Source organism: Bos grunniens, chromosome 11, assembly GCF_055505025.1.
Source record: "Bos grunniens cultivar Pamir isolate PY7600 chromosome 11, Bosgru_T2T1.0, whole genome shotgun sequence".
NCBI classification, from domain to species: Eukaryota; Metazoa; Chordata; class Mammalia; order Artiodactyla; family Bovidae; genus Bos; species Bos grunniens.
In genome coordinates, this window is record NC_141175.1 from 45128772 (window position 1) to 45150045 (window position 21274).

Sequence of the window (21274 nt, forward strand, 5' to 3'; positions counted from 1 at the left end):
ACCAAATAAAAAATTGTAGCAATACATGTAGTAAGCAAACTGATTGAGTCAAATTATTTCAACTAGGAAAAAAAAGTCTGAATGGCTAAACAGTACTAACTCTTACAAAGTTTGGCCTGTGCAGCCCGTCTCTCCCTGTGGCTCTTTGTTCCACATTTCATACCCTACTGGTCACTTCCCTTCCCCTAAACCAGGTGTCAGGTGCTCCTTCCCCTGCTCTCAGCTGGTTGCTCCTTTCAAAAGGATTCAGTTAAGTCAGGGGTTGGAAACAACAGCCCACAGGCCAATTAGAGCCCACCTCCTGTTTTTGCAAATGAAATTTTACAGAAACTCGGCCATGCTTATTCGATGGCTGCTTCCATACTACCACGTCAGAGCTGAGCAGCTCCAACAGAGATCTGATGACCCACAAAGCTTAAAATAGTTACTATCCAATCCTTTACAGAAAAAGTCATTTACTGGCCCTTGAATCAAGTCCTTCACACTAAGGCATTACAGTTTTAATATGTTACTTCTCCAGGGGAAAAAAAAAATCCATTACTTAGATTTTAATAAAAGGCAACATCTTTCATTTAGAGAAAGTGATGGCTAATAGCAGGATTTCAGTTATTGGCAATGGGATACTCAGGAGGTATTTTGAGGTGGAGGAATTTCTTAAGTTCAATGAACACCTATTCCACCTGCCCATCAACCCAGTTGTGGGGCCCAAAATGGAGGATTTTGATAGTTATAATGATTTGGAGAAAGACTTGAAAGAGAGGTCAGTCCGAAAGCAGCTTGGGACTGCCGCAGCTGGCATTTTGGAGCGGAAAACACATGACCCAGGAGATTTGTCTCCGTCTGATTCAAATATTTATTCTTATCACTTATAAACTGACAAAAACATTTGGAAGTCCATTTAAAGAGAGTCAGATTCCTAACTTTGGTTGTCCCCCAATCTTTTGCCTTTTTACTTTTCACAGATAGCTAAGTTCCCAGAGATAAATCTTTTTTTATGGCCCATGTAAGATTTTCTCTCTGAAATTCCCTTGAGCAGTGTTATTTATCTCTAGAGAAGTCTTCTCCAAGTAAGCAGCGACAGTGAGCTCTGGAGCCTTGCTTCCAGAACACAGGGGCTCGGTTCTCACCAGCATCATGCAGCCGACGACACAAGAGTTTGAAGTGGACGCTGTACAAACTGGAAACAGAACATCTGGTTTCCATCTCAAGGTGATGCAGGAGAATGATGGTCACTCCTGACTTTCCTTTGTTCAGGATATTACGTCCCAAAATGTTCTCCAAAACATTATCTTGTTCCTTTGATGTGAAAATTGTCGTTCCCTTTCCTGTCATTCCAGGTAAGGAAACAGAGGATCCGAAGGGTTAAATGACTCCTTTTAGAACAAACAGCTGTTGGAGGTAGATTCAGATGAAAAATTCATGTCTTCAGAGTCCTCTCAGGATAGGGGTTTATTCTCATGTTAGAAGGAACTTAGGGCTTCACAAGAGCAGTTAGACCAATGCAGCCATTTGTGGAAGTCTTGAAGATCAAGGTCTTGTCACTGTTCAGGTACAAGAGCATAAGTGGCAACCTGAAGAGGCACAGGCTTCCTGCAGGTGTGCCTATGAGCTACCCAAGGGGAGTACCAGGATGGCATCATCCATGGCTCCTGGACCCTCCTGGGATGGTGCTCATATAGTACTAGCATTCTAGTAAACTCGAAAAATGCAGGCCAATTATACAAAGGTGTTCCTTCCCTCAGCTGACTCCACCCTGGGCCAGAAGCTCAGCAAGTTGAGATCCAGCCCCTCCTCACATCCTTCACCCAGAAAAGGCACCATTGTCAGCTGGTACAAACTGAACCATCCTGTTCAGAGAGCTCCCTTCAGGAAGAGGGGATGTTTCTCAAAAGAAATATAAGCTTACTGAGAAGAACTGAATCCATACGGGACCATAAACACAATACAGCTCACCAAGAAGGTGACAGTATAGACTTAGTATGCTTTGGGTAGTGATCACAGTCTTTCTTAGCTGGAGAACTAAAGCTGGTCACATTCTGGCTTGTCTCCCTTTCACCTGGCCCTCCCTCTTAGCTAAGCCCCTCTCTGTATCCCATTCAAATCCATTTCTCCCATTAATACAAGTGCTACCACACTGAGTGGAAACTTCCTTGAACTGGAGGGAACACATAGCTAGCAGAAGGGTGGGTTTATGTGAGTGGATGGGTGGCCACCCACTTTAGCTTGTCTCTGTCACTCCATGACAGGCAACCCTGCTGGGCTGAGACATCTCCTTCAAGACTACACATTTCCAAGAGACCAACTGCCCTCAGAACATTCTGGGTCTCTTCCTGTTTTTCCTCTAAATGTTCTTGGGAGCCCATATCATTCTCTAGGCCACTGGGCAAAGTCCAATTGAGCTCATTAATCATATTAGAGTCACCTTTCCTGCTCAGGGATCAAAGGCAGCAAGAGCTCACAATCCTCTTTTGAATGGTGTTTCCATAGGATTTTAAAGGAGACTGGATCCAAGAGCCAAAGGCAACCCCAGCTAACCCTGGGAAGGACCAGTAAGGCCAGCTCAGGGTGCAGCTACCAAGAAAGCAGGAGGAGAGTGAAGTGGGAGTTGCTCCTCTTCACAAGGAAATGGATCCTCAGACCAAAAGGTTCAATATACACTGAGTGTATTCAATTTTTAAGTTAATTTTTATTGGAGTATAGTTGCTTTACAATGTTGTATTGGTTTCTTCTGTACAGCAAAGTGAATCAGGCATATTTTTGCACACATCCACTCTTTCCTCGACTTCCTTCCCATGTAGGTCATCACTGAGCACTGAGTACAATTCCCTGTGCTCTAAGTAGGTTCTCATTAGTTATCTACTTCATACACAGTTGTGTTTATATATTAGTCCCAATCTCCCAATTCATCCCACCCCACTTCCCTCCGCGGTGACCATTCTCTACATCTGTGACTCTATTTCTTTTTTGCAAGAAGCTTCTTCTTTACCATTTTTCTAGGTTCCACATGTAAGCGATTTTTGTTTTTCTCTTTCTGACTTACTTCACTCTGTTTGACAGTCACTAGGTTCATCCACATCTCTGCCGACGGTGCTATTTCATTAATATTCCATCATATATATGTACCACACGAGCACATTCAACTTAAAGGTGCCCAGGCTTGCATTTATGCTGTGTGCCAAAAGGGGCACTGAAATCATTTCCAGTCTTATTCTGATAACTATGAATACTACCACCACAGTCCACAAAAAATGGTTGAGCGAGTGAGCATGTTTCACCAACTTTCTATCACCTTTCTACACCCCTTCCTTTAAAGCTCTATTTTATTCCATATTCAGATTTGGGTTTTCATTATTTTGTTATAGGGTTTGGAGTGTAGTTACCATTTTCATAACTTAATATTGTATGGTGCAAATAATGGCCCTGGATCCCTTAGCATCCACTTTTGACAAGCGTGGAGATATCTAGAGAACTTTGACATTCTACTTTTATAGTATAATAGGAGTATATCCCACTCCAGGTTGGATTATCTTTGTGGTACTTACCTGCATCAATTCAGTCAAGATTATATAGAAGTTTTCTTAAACAATTAATAAGAGGGTTATGGTTTTTGAAAATGATTTTACAAAAAAATAACCTCTTGATATTATATATAAACAGAGTGGGGCTTCCCTGGTGGCTCAGTGGTAAAGAATCTGCCTGCAATTCAGGAGCCTCATGAAACATGGATTTGATCCCTGGTTGGAAAGATTACCTGGAGGAAGTCACAGCAACCTACTCCAGTATTCTTGCCTGGAGAATCCCATGAACAGAGGATCCTGGCAGGCTACAGACCATAGTGTTACAAAGAGTCAGACATGACTGAAGCAACTTAGCACTCACGCACATAAACAGAGTATAGTCACCAATGGGAGACTAAACTCTAATCCCCTTCCTGTGGTAATAGAAGCTGCCACAATAATTGTGCTAAAACTATAAGATAGATGAGCTAGTAGTGTTCAACTAATCTAGCAGCACACACTAAATTGAAGATAGTATTGGAAAACAAGCATTACTAGAAAGCCATTAACTGGCATAAGGTCAAAATGCAGAACAGAAAATTTTGGCAAGGTTGCTGCCTTATAACCAACAAAAGTTAAACTAGAATTTGTTGATGTGTACTGTTGCACATCACAGAATCCTAGGTAGGACAATAGATAAATATGTGGTTCTGGAAATACCAACAGAGGGTGTATTAGAGTCAGACTGCTATAATAAAGTACATAGACTGAGGTGCTTATAAACAGTAGAAATTTATTTCTTGTAGTTCTGAAGCCTCAAAGTCTGAGATCAGGATGGATGAGGAAAGTCTGAGATCAGCATGGTTGGATTCTGGTGAGGGTCCTCTTCTGGGTTGCAGACTCTCAGCTTTTCCCTATAACTTCACATGGTCTTGAGTAGAGAGGGGAGGCAAGTTCATTCATGACTTATATAAAGATACTAATCCCATTCATGAGGGCTCCATCCATATGACCTCATTTAATCCTAATTATTCCCCAAAAGCCCCAACTTCTAATACTATCATATTGTGGGGGTAGGGTTTCAACATCAGAACAATGGGGATATAAACACTCAGTCCATAGGTGGAGAGGATTCAGGAATATTAAAATACAGCAAGAAAGGCCTGATCACTTCATCCCTAACACACTTCTGGACAAAAAATAGATGCTCAGAGAATGGCTGTTAAGATAAACCAAAATACTCTTTTCTTTAAATGGTGTGGTCATTCATCTACAAATTGAGTAATTTGTGTGATTTAGAGGATGAATCACAAGCTGGAATCAAGATTGCCAGGAGAAAAATCAATAACCTCAGATATGCAGATAATACCACTCTAATGGCAGAAAGTGAAGAGGAAATAAAGAACCTCTTGATGAGAGTGAAAGAGGAGAGTGAAAAGCTGGCTTAGAACTCAACATTAAAAAAACTAAGGTCATGGCATCTGGTCCCATCACTTCGTGGCAAATAGATGGGGGAAAAGTGGAAACAGTGGCAGATCTTATTTTCTTGAGCTCAAAAATCACTCTGAGGACAGTAACTGCAGCCATGAAATTAAAAGATGCTTGCTCCTTTGAAGAAAAACTATGACGAACTGAGACAGCATATTAAAAAGCAGAAACATTATTTTGCCCACAAAGATCCATCTAGTTAAAGCTATGGTGTTTCCAGGAGTCATGTATGGATGTGAGAGACCATAAAGAAGGCTGAGTGCCAAAGAACTGATGCTTTTGAATTGTGATGCTGGAGAAGACTCTTGAGAGTCCCCTGGACAGCAAGAAGTTCAAACCAGGCAGTCCTAAAGGAAATCAACCCTGAATATTCACTGGAAGGACTGATGCTGAAGCTGAAACTCCAATACTTTGGCTACTTGATGAGAAGAACTGACTCATTGGAAAAGATCCTGATGCTGGGAAAGATTGAAGGTGGGAAGAGAAGAGGACAACAGAGGATGAGATGGTTGGAAGGCATCACTGACTCAATGGACATGAGTTTGAGCAAACTGCCAAAGATAGTGAAGGACAGGGAAGCCTGGCATGCTGCAGTCCATGGGGTCGCAAAGAGTCAGACACAACAAGAGGCAGATCATATTTTGCTGTCACTTTCCTTCAAAGTATGTTAATAAATATTCTTGGTCAATAGGCCTTTTCCAGAAGAAAGGATATAAATCACAAAAAAAGGCACCAAAGGTGCAAAATTACCAAATTTTTACCATCACCAAGTAAGAGGCTTTTAATTTCCCACAGTGGAAATACTAAGAAAAAATCCTCTTTAAAGGCATTTTTGGTATGGGGAGAATTTCAACAAATTGTCAAACGGGGCAATGGTTGGGGAAGTCCTGCCTAAGACTCACTTCCTGTAATTCATGCAGTTCCCAGACTTTTCTCTTCTAGAGACACCTGCAGGGCAGCTGTTTGCATTCGAGGCCTGCGGGCTTCCAGGAAATGCTCCTGGCTGTGCTCTGTGGCCAGGTGCCCCACGCGGACAGGTCAGTGTTACAAAATCAGTGAGCAAAACAAGGGGCCTCTGCTTTTGCTATCAAGCTGTCTGGGGGAAAATGCTGACATGTCTCACTACCCCTCTTCCTGTCTCTGTCTTCCTGTTGATGTGCCTAGGCCTCTATAACCTCCTCACTTATGACTCATTCTACTTCATCCCTGAAGAACAGTGGAAAGGAATAACACATTCAGACAACCTGTTGGTACCAATTCAGGTGAACCCTTATTAAGTAAGACAGCCCGGAGTCAAAATTCTGGGTTTAAAAAGATGATGGACAAATTATGAGGTGATTGTGTTAAAACAGTTTTGGAATTCAGAAGGATAAAACTGGGATGAAGTCTTAGAAACCGTTCATTGCACTCACTCTCTGATTCTGTAGATGAGAAAACCAAGCCCACAGAGGGAAAATGACCAGGCCCATGAGCTTCTCATTCCGTACTCATACTTTTCAGAAAGGAAAGTTTTGCCACACACACTTTCTTTTTTTTTTTTTAGAGCAATCAAAATATGATTTTATTTGAAAATACTTATCTTATACACATATTCCTGGGAAAATACCTGTGTATAATGAAGAACAATGGCTCATGGAAGGGAGGGTGAATTTGTGTGGTACCACATTTATATATGTGGTTCTAAACCTTAGAACAGCAGACACTATTCCACAGCCGGAGCAGTTTTCCTGCTTCCTATTAACATCTTGTGTTTGGAATAGATACATATTATGAACACAACCACCCAAGTAGGCAGTTAATGAACATTCTTGGATTATATACTGACATAAATATATTTTTAAGGGCTTCTCTGGTGGTTCAGACGGTTAAAAAAAAAAATCTGCCTGCAATGCTGGAGACCTGTTTTCAATCCCTGGATTGGGAAGAACCCCTGGAGAATGAACGGCTACCCACTCCAGTATTCTTGCCTGGAGAATCCCATGGACAGAGGAGTCTGTCTGGCTACAGTTCATGGGGTCATATAAAGTCAGACACGACTGAGTGACTAAAACACACACACACACACACATTTTTAAACCCTGAGAGGAAGACAAAGTATTAACAAATTCAAGGTCACTTCATTTGCTCTTGATAACCTTGGCAGGCATCCTCTCAGCTGCCTTCTTAACACTTTCTAGCTCATCTCTACAACTTGCCTGGGTGAGTTTTCAGGTAGTGGCCTCTATGAATAATCAGTCATGTGCATGTTCACAGATGTGTGTGCACACACACACAAACACAATGCTTCTAGGAACAAAAGCTGGCACAGAACAATAATTTGGTTCAATAGAAATACTTTCCTTCCTTTATTTATTTATTTTTTTAAACCTTCTTAGAGGCGTGCTGTCAGTCTGGGCTTTTGTCCTGGCTGGCTCCTGATATTTTAATGCATTCTGAAAGTGCCACTCCTACCAACGCACTCCACGGAGGCCACTTTGGCTGGCTGCCACCTGACCTCACTCGATTAAGAAGCTTGGATCCATTGCTATTATGGAGCCTAAAGCACAGCCAAGAGGAAATCTCAAAGGGCCCTCTCCCCAGACATATGCAAGTAGAATAAAAATGAGACACAAGTGATGGCACGAGGCCTCCACAGCTCTTGGGGCAAAGTCCAGGGCTGTGCTGTAGGATAGGAGGATGTTCTGGCTCTTCGGAGAGAAATAAACCATATTATTCCTTACACATGAAGTTCTTTCAGACTTCTTATCAACAGGGTGGGCCTTTTTCTGTTGTTTATCCTCAGAGAGGGAATTGGAAGATCGTAAAGCAAATGTACACATTCAAGGCTGAGCTGGGCTGAGTTGAGAAGTGTCTCCATGACTTTCTAATTATCCAGGGCCCACATCCTGCTGATCAGGTGACAGAAGAAGCAATCAAATACACTCATTTATACTACAGTGTTAGAGACTGGATATGTTACTTCTCCCAGGGGTACCTGTATTCCAGAGGTAGCTGCTTTCCAGAGGCCTGTGGAGAGCAAATATTTAAGCTAAAGGGATAGAGAGAGCTAATGGAAGAAGTTCAGGCACCAGTGCTTTTAAATCACCCTACCCAGGAAACTATCTGTAATACAAGGATGGATCTAAATATATCCATCTGATGTGGTGAAAGGAAAAAAAAGGGTGTCATATACAGCAAACCTTGAAGGGTAAGTCGTGACTTCTGCTATTTATTTTTTCCTCCTTCCCTTACCAATCATTCTAGCCCTCATAATGGTTCCTGCAACTTCAGACATCCAATGCCTTTGCTCCATGACTCAACCAGTTCTGAAGACTCAGCAAAGCACGCCACATGTTTTATTAGTAAAGATAAGCTCAGGGTTGATTTTAGTGCAGAATTAAATTCGAGGTTAAAAACAATGCCCCAGAACAGAAAATAAAATAGCAAGAAGTTTAGGAGAAAATGTCAGGCTACAGAAGAGCTATACAAAAAACACGCAAAGCTGCAGGAATCACCAGTGTTTTTATGAGAAAGAAGGATGCTTAAGCTAATAATGTTTGAGAAAAAAAAATCCATTTGGTTGTATCAGGGTCAGAGGATTTACCAGATATTTGCTGACTGACAGCCTCTCAGTGCCTGTCATTCCTTCAGTCCCCTGCATCATCACCTTTGCTATGCTGTGTCTCCAGCAAGATACAATCAGAGTGATTCTACTCAAGTGCAGTGCTGGGGGCAAAAGGATGGGCCACCCCAGGGGCGGGCCATCCAGGGGTACATGGCTTAAAGGAGACTTAAAAACAGTGATCAAATCAGCTAAAAAGCCAGTCTGCTTTCTATTATCAGGATGGCAAGCAGTTCTAAACAATGTCAATAATAAACTGCTCTGCCCTCGCCAAAAAAAATATTTTTGTTGGTCTAGGTTCCAAACAATTACTGCAACTGATATTGAGTTTTAACAACATAAATGTAAGCTTCAATTTAGCATATTTTTATTGCTTCTCCTTTAGTAAGCATATTCTATGTGGAAGTTGACTCAGAATTAACTCTGTGCCTTTATTTTAAGAGTAAGTGCATAAGAAAGCTTGCTTTGGGCACATGTGTCCAATCTCTTTGGTCCTTCAAATTCTGTGTTCAAACAACTGATTCACAATAAACAACTGCACAGTGATTGTAAGGACAAACAGAACTTGAGGTACTCCAGTTCTGTCATGCTATGTGATCACTTGGAGTTTTTATTGTGTTTAAAGTTTCTGGAATTTATTGTGAAATGGGATTTTTATGCATCTCTGCCAAAAGTATCCTTATGTTGAAGGCTTTCTATTTATTTAAACTATTGCTTCATATGAAAGAAACCTTCTAAAATTAAAATGAATGAAAAGTATTCTTTGATCAAAGTTGGATCAAAATCATGATTATGGGAAGAGAAACAAGTTTGACAAATTCACTGACAAATTCGCAGAAGGTAATAGCAAAAACAGAAACTATAAAGTTGCTATTCATTACTGTATAAAACCAATAGGTCGGTCTATGTTTTCATCTCTTTCTTCAAAAATACATTAGTGAAATTAAAAATATTACTTTGTAACTCTTTTCCTTTTTTAGATTGTGATTTATATTTTTTATTTTTTAAATTAATATGGTACAAAATTTTATAAAAGAAATTTTATTTTCTCTCATTATTGATTTTATTGTGTGATTACCAAAGATAAGTTTGTCATATAGGAAAGAGGCATTAGCAATGATCCCCTCTAGGTGTCAAATATTAGCCCTAGCACCCTAATCTGTTACCTATTCCATTTGGGGGCTCCCTGACTCTCCCACACAGTTTCATTGCCATCCCTGCCTCTATCCCCCCACCTATCACTCCAAACAAGACCTGTTAGTCAAGTGTTGGACAAAGGTAGATCACATGTACTTAAAATAATTCATCCTTCTTCTGAGGTTCTTCCAGCTTTCTTATAGAGAAGGATGTTATAAAATCAGAAAGGTTAAAATGCATTCCTCTACCTTCTTTTCCCATTTGTTGAGAGCAAAGGTGAGTAGAAGCCTGACTGTTCAAGATCTGCCTACCCACCAGAGTAAAGCTGGGGAAGGGGTGTGAGATAGGATTCAGCTAGCACAAGCCCTGCTTGGACTCTTGAACCCCTGCATCAAGCCATGTCCAACCAGGAACATTCAATAGCTTTCCCCTCTAGAGGCAAACCTGATGACCAAAGGCCCGAGACCACGAGAACACTTCCCTGAGAGGCAGCATGAATCAGCACTGCCTGGAGCCCACATTCCTCCTGCCCTCCACACCCAGGCCCCCAGCATCACCTTGAATCCTTCAGAGAGAAGAGAGTTTACCTTTTAATATAAGTACATCTCCCCAGCCCCACCCCAACTCTGGTCAGCCTGATGTCCCTAACTCTGAATAATCAACTCAAAGAAAGAAGGAAAATATCCCCACCAAAATTTAGTACAGGATTATCATTACTTTTAAGTTCTCAACATGTTCCTAAGTCATCAAACAGTGATTCATTATGTCATTAAGTGTCACATTTCCTTCATGTTGGTGGCGGGAAAAAGTTACAATACTTATTTTTCATTTCTACTTATGAAATATAATGAATTCCACTGATGACCTATTTCTGAAACCACCAATCAAAGGAAATTGTAAAGTTCACCATAGTAACAGCTCAGTGCCAGTCACCCAAGTGAGAACTACACTGCTTAGGAGGACCCGGCCAATCGTGGGGCAGAGTAATGTTACCATCTCATAGCAACCAAAAGATCTGCATGGCAACATCAGTTGCTATATAAAAGAAAAATTAGAAACAACATTCTGCTGGGGAGAAATGAAGGTATCAACTGTTAAGTCATACTTGAGTCATGATTGTGAAAACCCATCCTAAAATATCCACCTAAATATAGCTCAGATAATACCTGTCAGATCCAAGAGTCCACGTGCTAGGAACCCTTCACCCACTACCACCTGCAACCAGCTGAGAGCAAACGAGAGGCAACTCTCCACAGTACAGACGGCATCTGAATGGAAAGGGATAGAGTCTTTGAATACTAGGAACTGTAAGGAATATTGGGAGGGTAAATTACACACGAAACATCACATTTAATCCCATGAGGGAGGCAGGGCAGATAAGATTATTATCACTAAATTCCGCATCTCCCTCCGACTCCAAATCTGTTCCTCCCCCAGCTTTTCCATCTCCATTAATGGCAACACAATTCTTCCAATTGTTCAGACCAAAACCCTTGAGAGCTCCTTAACTATTTTTTCTCTCTCATGCTCAGTCCAATCCATCAGCAGACTGTTCTGCTTTCAAGATACGTCCAGAATCCAACCATCTCCACAGCTAGAGCTTGGTCCAAACCACCATCGTCTTGCCTTAAGGGCAACAGCCTCCTAACCTGTGCCCCTGCTTTACACTCCTGCCCACCTACAGTCTATTCTCCACACAGCAGCCAGAGTAACCCTTCCAAAACCTAAGTCCTTGGCTCAGGACCCTCCAAGGATTTCCCATCTTCTCTTACAATGAAAACCCAAGACCTCACCATGGCTTACAAGACTGCACACAACTTAGCTCCCTCTTGTTTCCCTCTGACCCCATCTGCACCCCTGTCTGCTTCCCTCATGGGCTGCAGCCGCACTGGTCTACCCACTATTCTTCCAGCATGTCAGGCTCCCTCCTACCTCAGGGCCTTTGCACAAGCAACTTCCTGTTTGGAACATTCTCTCCCCAGATACCCTCAACACTTACTCCCTTACTTCCTTCAAATGCTCACTTCCATGTCACCTTCTCAGTGAACCCTTGTCTGACCTATTTTAAAACTGGACTTATACACCCTTTACCCACATCCTCTAACCCTCTTCTCTGGCACAGGGGCTACCTAGAGCAATGCCTGGCAATTACTAAGAACTCAATAAATATCCAGTTGTGAATAAAGGAAAAACTGTTTTACAGACAAAGTAAATGGGCTCAAGAAGCTAAAGGATTTACTCAGAGATTCACAGAGTCCAGACTTGAAGCTACATTTGCCAATGACTTCCCAAGATGCATTCTGTCCACTCTACCATATTTTGGTTTTCTTTTCCAGATCTACTATCTCTTCCAATAAGTGCCATGAATGCATTAATTCCCCCAGAAGAATAGGAGTATTTCTGGGCTGAGGGCATGGCCAAGGCAGGAGTGTGAGGTGGAGGTGAACTGGCCCAGAGCCTGAGTGATGTCTGAGAGACACTGGCAGGTGAGTCAAGAAGTATGGCTGAGGCATGTCTCTGCTACTGACACCACACTGGTGGTGACCTCCTCCACTCCAGGCCCCCTTCTTGGGAGGGGACCATTCAGCATTCTTATTCCTTTATTCACTAGGATCAAAACCAAGGATGTAAGTGGAATTTTTAGTCTATAAAAACGTTTCACCAATTCCTGCTAACTTGTTCTCAAAGAGTCTCAGAGTTGTATTAAGTGTACATTGTATGAAAAATGGTAGAAAAAAATTTAAAAAGCCAGTTGCCAAATATGTTTTTTTGGCCCACACAATAGTCTTGGGTTTTGATTTTTAGACAGAAACCACCTAGTGTTATGGGATTATATGAAAAATTTTTTTTATTAAAACTATGCTGAAAACTGGTAGTGGTGTGCCCACATTTTCTACCTTGATAAAGGGGTGACAGTGAGTGATAAAGAGGTGGAGGATGAGAAAAGTGGGGAGAAGGGAGAGACGTCCCACAAGCAGGGCATGGAGAAGGAGCAAGAACACTTGCTTCCATGGCTTAGGCTGGTGAGTAGATAAAACTGATACAGACACAAACACCATCAACGATCCTGTTGTGTACCTGTTGAAAAAAATAAAACAGTTATGACTCTTCCACCAAGAAACTAGAAACATGAAAGACAAAATCAAGAAAAATAGTAGCTACCCATTGTGAGCATTGACAGTGTGACAGGCATTTTGCAAAGTTACCTTCCTACAGTTTTATCTTTAAACCTCTCAGCAGCCCTGATGGAAGGAATTATCTCCCTGTTTTGCAAAGTCAGCTCAGAGGACAGGAAATGACTTGTCCAAGGTCATGTGACTAGAACATGACAGAGCTGACCCACTTGCCTCCAGAGTCCTTGTTCTTTCTTAACTTACATCACATCTCCTCTCTTCAGTAAGAGGAATTCATGTGATATAAATAAACAAGGAAGGGATGTAAAACTTGGAGTGACATAAGGAAATTAAAAAAAAAAAAAAAACTCAGCAAAATTACCGGTTCATTCAAATCACCCATGTAGGGAGTTTGGCAAGTACATGGAGGCCTTGAAAAAGCCATGCCCACAGTCCTACTTCACATCTTAATGGCAACGCCATCATCTTCTCCGTTTAATGCCACAAAGTTAGCTCAATACTGACAGACAAGGAAGCTCCGATACCTTGCTCACAAAGGTTTAGACTGATGAAAGTTGTGGAACACAGGTTGTTCTGCAATGACGTGTGAGTTGATGCAAAACTCACAAGTAAAACATTTCATTACACTGAGTGCCCAGTGTGGTCAGCCCTCTCCACATATTCGGGGAACCAAGGGTGGGCCCCAAAAGTAAATGGAATGTGAAACTGATGGGGAGCAAGGAGTGGACTTGTGTTAAATTGACCACTACTTCTGCATCACATCCCTACTAGTATTTTTGCCTCAAAAGCAAATCTAAACCTTAAGAGACAAAAATAAAAACCTGCTTTGGATTCCTATTTTTTAAAATCTAGCCTAACTTTAGGGCTTGGAGAAGGCAATGGCAACCCATTCCAGTACTCTTGCCTGGAAAATCCCATGGGCGGAGGAGCCTGGTAGGCTGAAGTCCATCGGGTCACTAAGAGTCGGACACGACTGAGCAACTTCACTTTCACTTTTCATTAAAATCTAGCCTAACTTTATGGCTCGGAGAAGGCAATGGCAACCCACTCCAGTACTCTTGCCTGGAAAATCCCATGGGCGGAGGAGCCTGGTAGGCTGAAGTCCATGGGGTCCCTAAGAGTTGGACACAACTGAGCGACTTCACTTTCACTTTTCATTTTCATGCATTGGAGAAGGAAATGGCAACCCACTCCAGTGTTCTTGCCTGGAGAATCCCAGGGACGGGGGAGCCTGGTGGGCTGCCGTCTATGGGGTCGCACAGAGTCGGACACGACTGAAGTGACTTAGCAGCAGTAGCAGCAACTTTATGGCTGAATGTGAAGTTAACATACTGTAAGATCTGGCATTCTGACACATTCCAGGGCAGATTCTACCCAGATTAAACTTTCTGGCTATCTAGCCTGAGAAGTAGATGTTCCTCTGTTCGAAGGTAGTTGTAGCTTCATTACCTACTATCAGGATCACATTTTAGTTCATGTCTATATTTTCAAGCAGCAACAGCTCTCACCTTTGTGGTGCAAGTACCTTTGACCACCTATACCTGGATGGCCTTAGCATTTGTTGTTTGGACCAAGCATTAGGCCCTCATGTACTTGCAAATGTTTTTAAAGACATTGTGATCTAAGAGAAGGAACTCCCAGCAGTGGGAAGGGGCTGACCTTTGCCACACTGAGACAGGTTGAGTGCCTCCAAACTCATGTGGCTAGATTTGGAACTCATGGGTTCTATGTACAACCTAATACAGCAGTAATCACCAGGTTAAAAAGAAACAACAGGTCCAAAATGGAGTCACTTCTGCTAAGATCCACATCAACAAATCAAGATTTAATACCTAACCTAATTGCAGTCTCAACTCCTCCCAGGAACATAATCTTAAAATGGTCAGTCTGGAATTTCTAGGTCAGCACTAGTGAGGTAATCCACCTGATAAACTCCTTCTGTTCTCCAAAAAAGGATGAGGTAAGCTACTCTTGCCTTGTCTGTGCCCACTTCTACCTATAAAACTCTCCTGTTTGGTATGACCCCTTGGAGCACCTTTCTGATTGCTCAGTGGGACACTGCCTGATACATGAATTGTTGAGTAACTAGATCTTCAAATTTACCCAATTGAATTTTATTTTTAACACCCTATACAAAACTCTTAACTCTAACACCCTATACAAGTTTTACCCCAAATTGCAGCCCCATTTCAGCTATGCTATGAGCAACTAAGGAAAGTCTGTGTCAGGCTTGGGACAGAGTAGCAAAGAGGAAAACAGTAACCTCTCTCCCAGTGCTATAGATGGAGTCTGGCTGGGTATAGTGGCTCAGCCACATAGCTAGAGAAGAACCTATTGGTTCCATTTCTAAACACATGGGATCCCTCACATTCAGGACTTCTAAGAAATCCCTGGGGACTATCTGATGGGAGTTAGCTTCCCATAGAACCAGGCAGAGGTTCAAAGCCATCATAAAGTGGGTATCAAATGTGACTAATTTTGTGGTTCAAGACGACTAAGGTCTATACATATAGGTTATATGAGTGTTTCTCTTCTGGTTTACCTTAATCACTTAAATATCTTATTTCATTCGTTCATGTTTATGGAGCACCTACTCTGGGCCAGGCACTGTTCTAGGCATTAGGGATGAAAGAGTTAAAAAAAGAGACAAATCTGACTTCATGAAAAAGTCCCTACCCACAAGAGGGAAAAATATATTTCAATGTACATTACGTGCTTTCTAAATCCTAATCAGGAGTAGAAAGGATTATCGATATTTTAATTTTTAAAGCTATGATTTAATTTAAATATGATTTTGTTATAAAGAAATCTGATTCAGACTTAAATTTAAAATTAGGAGGATTTAGTAGATGTGGCACAAAGGAAGCTTTGGGCACACACCTTCACCCTAGAATAACCTTCTAAAGAGAAAGGGCCCTCTTAAGATTCTTAGCTCTTCTGTATCCCTACCCAAGTGGTAACCATTGAGATTTTCTCTTGGCTCTTGGCCAAAATATAAATACTATCTTGGCCACTTACGTCTGAAAAAAAATAGAACAATAAAACCCTTAGAAGCAGACAGTCTTAAGATATTTCTTTTGAAAAAGGCACTAGAATAGAGCTTCAAAATCTTCTAATTGTCATCACTGACGTAGTCTGTTGTAAAAACACAATAGTGAATAGGCAAGGACTGGAAAGCTCAAAGTTATCAAACGTCCCTGAGACACTACAAATCATCTCTTTTTAAAAATATGGCTATACAGAGTGAAGTAAGCCAGAAAGAAAAACACTAATACAGTATACTAACGCATATATATGGAATTTAGAAAGATGGTAACGATGATCCTGTGACAGCAAAAGAGACACTGATGTATAGAACAGTCTGTTGGACTCTGTGGGAGAGGGAGAGGGTGGGATGATTTGGGAGAATGGCATTGAAACATGTATAATATCATATATGAAATGAGTCGCCAGTCCAGGTTCGATGCACGATACTGGATGCTTGGGGCTGGTGCACTGGGATGACCCAGAGGGATGGTACGGGGAGGGAGGAAGGAGGAGGGTTAACCAATACAATATTGTAAAGTTAAAAAATACAATAAAATAAATATATTATTAAAAAGAAATATGGCCATCAGAGCCTGTGATCCTGATTACCAAGACATCTGTGACTACATAATGCTGGTTATGGAAATTGTTGAAAAGTTATAAATAAATGTTAAGTAATACAGTACAGCTAGTTTCCCAGGTGTTGTTTCTCTTCTCAAGTAAGGATCTGCATGTTGATAATAGCAAAAAACATGAAGCAAGTGACAGCATACAGCCTTCCTGTGGGAGTAAATCTCCAGATATTTCTCACACACATTTGCTTATGTGATTTTACTCTGTTGCTTTTACTCTGTGCATGCTAAATCTCTTCAGTCCTGTCCAACCCTTTGCAACCCTATGGACTGTAGCCCACCAAGCCTCTCTGCCCAAGAGATTCTCCAGGCAAGGATACTGGAGTCGGTTGCCATACCCTCCTCCAGGGGATCTTCCCAACCCAGGGATAGAAGTGCTTTTACTCTGAAAGTGAAAGTCTCTCAGTCGTGTCTGACTCTTTGTGACTCCATGGACTATATAGTCCATGGCATTCTCCAGGCCAGAATACCGGAGTGGCTAGCCTTTCTCCTCTCCAGGGAATCTTCTCCACCCAGCGATCAAACCCAGGTCTCTCGCGTTGCAGGCAGATTCTTTACCAGCTGAGCCACAAGTGAAGCCCTAGAATACTGGAGTGAATAGCCTATCCCTTCTTCCCAACCCAGGGATAGAACTGGGGTCTCCTGCATTGAAGGTGGATTCTTTACCAACTGAGCTATCAGGGAAGCCCGCTTTTACTCTATAAGTCTCTATAACAGTATTATTTCTTGCTTTGTTATTTCTTCTCTCTAATCCACAGCAGTAGTCTGTTTCTTATAAATAATTCAACATCTGTCTGGGCATTTGTTTGCAATATTGTCTTACATGATGTTATGTAGGAAGAGGGAGGCTAGTAATGCTTAAATATAGGGAAGTAACTTTTTTTTCAGTCTTTGATATTCACAAAGTGGTTCTGTCACATCCTTTGTCTGTGAACTTACACTGAACTTTCTCTTCCACAAAATCTGGTTTCATGGACTCAAGCTTGCTGCAAAATTTGATATAACTGCAACTCTATAAGAGGGTCCAGTCTAGTCAGATATGCCTGCAAAATGATCTACCATATTTTTAATTTCTAGTGACCTTGCATCTATTTATATATTCAAACAGACTTCAAAGGAAGAAAGTCAGATCCATCTGTACACATTATGGGGCAAGTAGAACCTTTTTTCCCCCCAGAAAAATAATGGTGATCAAATGCTCTCTTTGATCAATCTTTGTTGTTGAACAGTCTTGCAGGCTTACTTTCCACGATACATTCTACATATACTTGGAGCTATTGGGAAGATCACCATAATTGCAATGGATGTCCAATCTAAATAGAGTTACGGAAGACAAACTTTGAAAACAGAAAGAAGTCCATTTTAAAGGAAAGAGTAGTAATTACACTTCTCTTGACTGCCAAAAACTAAGCATACACCTTTTCTAAATTATGAAAACCTACTGGAATCCAGGTCAAGTGTCGACTCAGAGCCCTCTCTTCATGCTGTTTTCTCTTCTTGGAATGCTGTTTCCTTCCCATCCACTGTATCCCAACTTCCAGTCTAATCTCACTTCCCCCTTAGGATCTTAGCTTCCCTGACATCTCAGAAGAGGCTGAGCGCCCATCTATGTTCACATGGTACTCTGTCTCCACCTTGTAGTGCTCTCCCCGCTTTTCCTTCAGTGGTTGATTGATGTCTGCATGCCCCCATAAACAGTAAGAAACTGTAGGGGAGCAGAATGATATCAGTCTTATTCACCACTGGCTAGCCATTTCAAAGTAATTGTTCAATAAGAATTTGAATGGGTAAATCAATGCATGTGAGTGAAAATAGCAGTATCATTTGTGTATTTGTTATACTACATGTCAAGCTCTCTGCTGAGTATTTTACATTAGATGGAAAAAAGGAAAGACCTTCAAAAATGAGCACCAAGAACATTAAAATCATCTTCATGAATAGTAGATCTCCTCTTAAGTTATGCATGAAGCTTTTTTGTTTACATAAAATTTAGGGGAAAGTCTCAAAGTCAGTACTACATGATTTACCTAACTTACAAACCAAGGAGAAACTTAAGTTTTATGGGTAAACTGCCAAAAGCCAAGCTTGGAAGAGACCATCCAGGATAATGTACATTTCACTCAGATTTTCAAATACATATGTGGAACCCAAAAGGGTTAAAAACAAATGCTGTATACTATTTTGTGAACTGCACTTTCCATTCAGCGTATATTGGTCATCTTATTACATCATCAAATGTTCCTTTGCAACATCTTTACAAATGGCTACAAGAACTCCACTGCATGTGTGTGCCATTGTTTAACTCTTCCTCCAAGATTGGCCAACCTAAATGTTAGGTTACCTCCAATTTTTTTTGCTATTATCAACATGTAGTTAAACCTTTGGGCACTTCTTAATTATTTGCTTGGAATAAATTCACTACATTGATGGGATCAAATTATAGGAACCAATATTTCCAATTGTATTTGAGAAGAACATGGATTCAGATGTATTTTATCCAAGCCAGAGAGCATATCCTTCATTTAATTCACAGAGGACAGAGCTAACAAGTTCAAAACATTTAACAGCATTAAAAACATTTAGCATTTTAATTTACTTTCATTAGTTGTTTTATTATTTCTTCATCTCACCTCAATCAAAGCAGCAGAATGTTAGCAAAGTTAAAAGAAATTCTTAACACACCATCTGGGAATGGCAGGACCTTGGTCTGTGGTACATTTCTGACAGTGAATATTTAAAATATTTGTCATGATATTTCTTCTAATTCTGGACAGTTTTTAAATGTATGCAACTGGTAAATTTACAAAGCAATCATGAACTACTCCATTATGTTTCCAAGAATTTCAACTAGACTATCAAGAATTTTAAAAGGTCAAGACTGAATGCTTTTGATTTCTTACCTCCTAAAAGGCAAATCAGGTCATTTCATGGCTTGTGTGGTCCCAAGAGAAAAGAGTTTCTAAAATTAATATGAAGCCAGTCCTACTATGCGTAACAATGAATAGAATCACCGATTTCATAAATAATAGGACTCAGGGTCTGTGGGAAAGTCAGCTTTGCTGACATTCCTAGAGGAGTGGAAGTTTCTCCAAAATTAATGGTAGAAATAAAAGATAAGGGACCATGATGTTCCCACCTAGAAGAAACCTTAGTGTACAGCAGTGGGCCCCACCCTTTTTGGTACCAGGGACCAGTTTTATGGAAGACAGATTTTCCATGAACCAAGGGGATGTGAGTGATGGGGAATGGCTGTAAATACAGATGAAGCTTCCCTCACTCACCTGCCGCTCACCTCCTGTTGTGTGGTCCGATTCCTAAAAGGTCACGTTGCTGGGGCTGGGGAACTCTGTTGTAGAGGATGCATTTCAGCAGTGGTGGTTCTTAAAGGACAACACATCTAGATACTGAAATGCTACAGGACACAGCAAAAAACAGTACAGTTATTGAACCTCATTGAACAACTTTGTCTCAGATAGCTATTTGTGCCATCAGGCCTTCTGGTACGTTAGTCATTACCTTGGAGTGCTTTTTTTAAAAAGCAGATCCCAATCTCAGAAAACCCTAATAGATGCTCAATCTGTAAAACCCTCCCTGCCATCTTTCATCTTGCAAACCTGTATGTTGTCAGATGAATAAACTCAGTGGATAAGACAAAGTCTTCAAGATGTATTTGGATCCCTTACAATAGATATCTGATAGTTAAGGGACCTGGGCAGAGTCGGGGGCGGTGGGGGGGGGGGGGCGGGGAGAACCCAACAGACAAGAAATGGTCTTCAAAGTTTTATCCCATTTTCGTATTTCTAATAAAATTTGGTTTCCAGAGATGATACCAGAAGTAGAGAGGAGGCTTTAACAGTACTCTCTCTTGTGGGTTTGGAGTCTTCTGTTTGTTTGTTGGTATTGTTTCAGGTTTGGGGTGTTTTGTTTTGTTCTGCAAGTTCAGGTACTTAATTGTTATTATTCTTCCAAAATAGCAGTTTTTCCTCCTTTAATCTTCTGCTTCAAGTCACTGGACATCATGTTTTGAACAACACCTATCACAGGCCAAAAGCTTTAAGAAATGGACATAGCTCAAACTTGATGAAATGGAGCATTCCCTGGTAGCTCAGCTGGTAAAGAATTCACCTGCAATGCATGAGACCCGAGTTTGATTCCTGGGTTGGGAAGATCCCCTGGAAAAGGGATAGGCTACCCACTCCAGTATTCTGGCCTGGGGAATTCCATGGACTGTATAGTCCATGGGGTCTCAAAGAACAGACACAACTGAGCAACTTTTACAAACTTGATGAAATGGAGCATTAAGACACTAGGGAGCGAATGACCCTCCACCAGTGCTTTTCAGCAGTTTTGCTCCTGATCCACAGGGCTATTCACTCTTTGACTACGGTAGAGATTCTTTGAAGACCCTTCCCTGGTATCCCTATGATAACTAAGTTTCTGAGACATTTGCTCCATTAATTAATGCAACCAAAACAGTAGAGACTGGATCATCCCAGACTTCCAGCCAAACGGAGACTCTTCCCTCTTCTAGGTCACACACACACAAAAGAATAGGAGCAAATGTACACACATGTGAAAATACCCATCAGTTCCAGAATGCCTCACAACAGAGTCCCAGTAGGCTGTCTTGTTACTAAAAGATCCCAAGTGGAAAATATAAGAAAACAGGTTCAAAAAAAAAGGGGGGGGGGTAAAGTTTCAACCTTTGGAGAGCCAGATCCAGAGAAGTAAACATAATACTGGAATTGTTCAGAGCAT

The 21274-nt window shown here is 41.2% G+C and overlaps 1 long non-coding RNA gene across 1 annotated transcript; it reads right to left on the reverse strand.

Moving 5' to 3' along the window:
* Positions 1 to 12548: 12548 nt before the first annotated feature.
* On the reverse strand, positions 12549 to 19928 carry LOC147363038 (uncharacterized). Its single transcript, XR_015136722.1, has 2 exons — positions 19798 to 19928; positions 12549 to 12801 (listed from the first exon to the last, which is right to left on the reverse strand). It is a non-coding gene; the product is annotated as an uncharacterized LOC147363038 (long non-coding RNA).
* Between the last annotated feature and the right edge of the window lie 1346 nt (positions 19929 to 21274).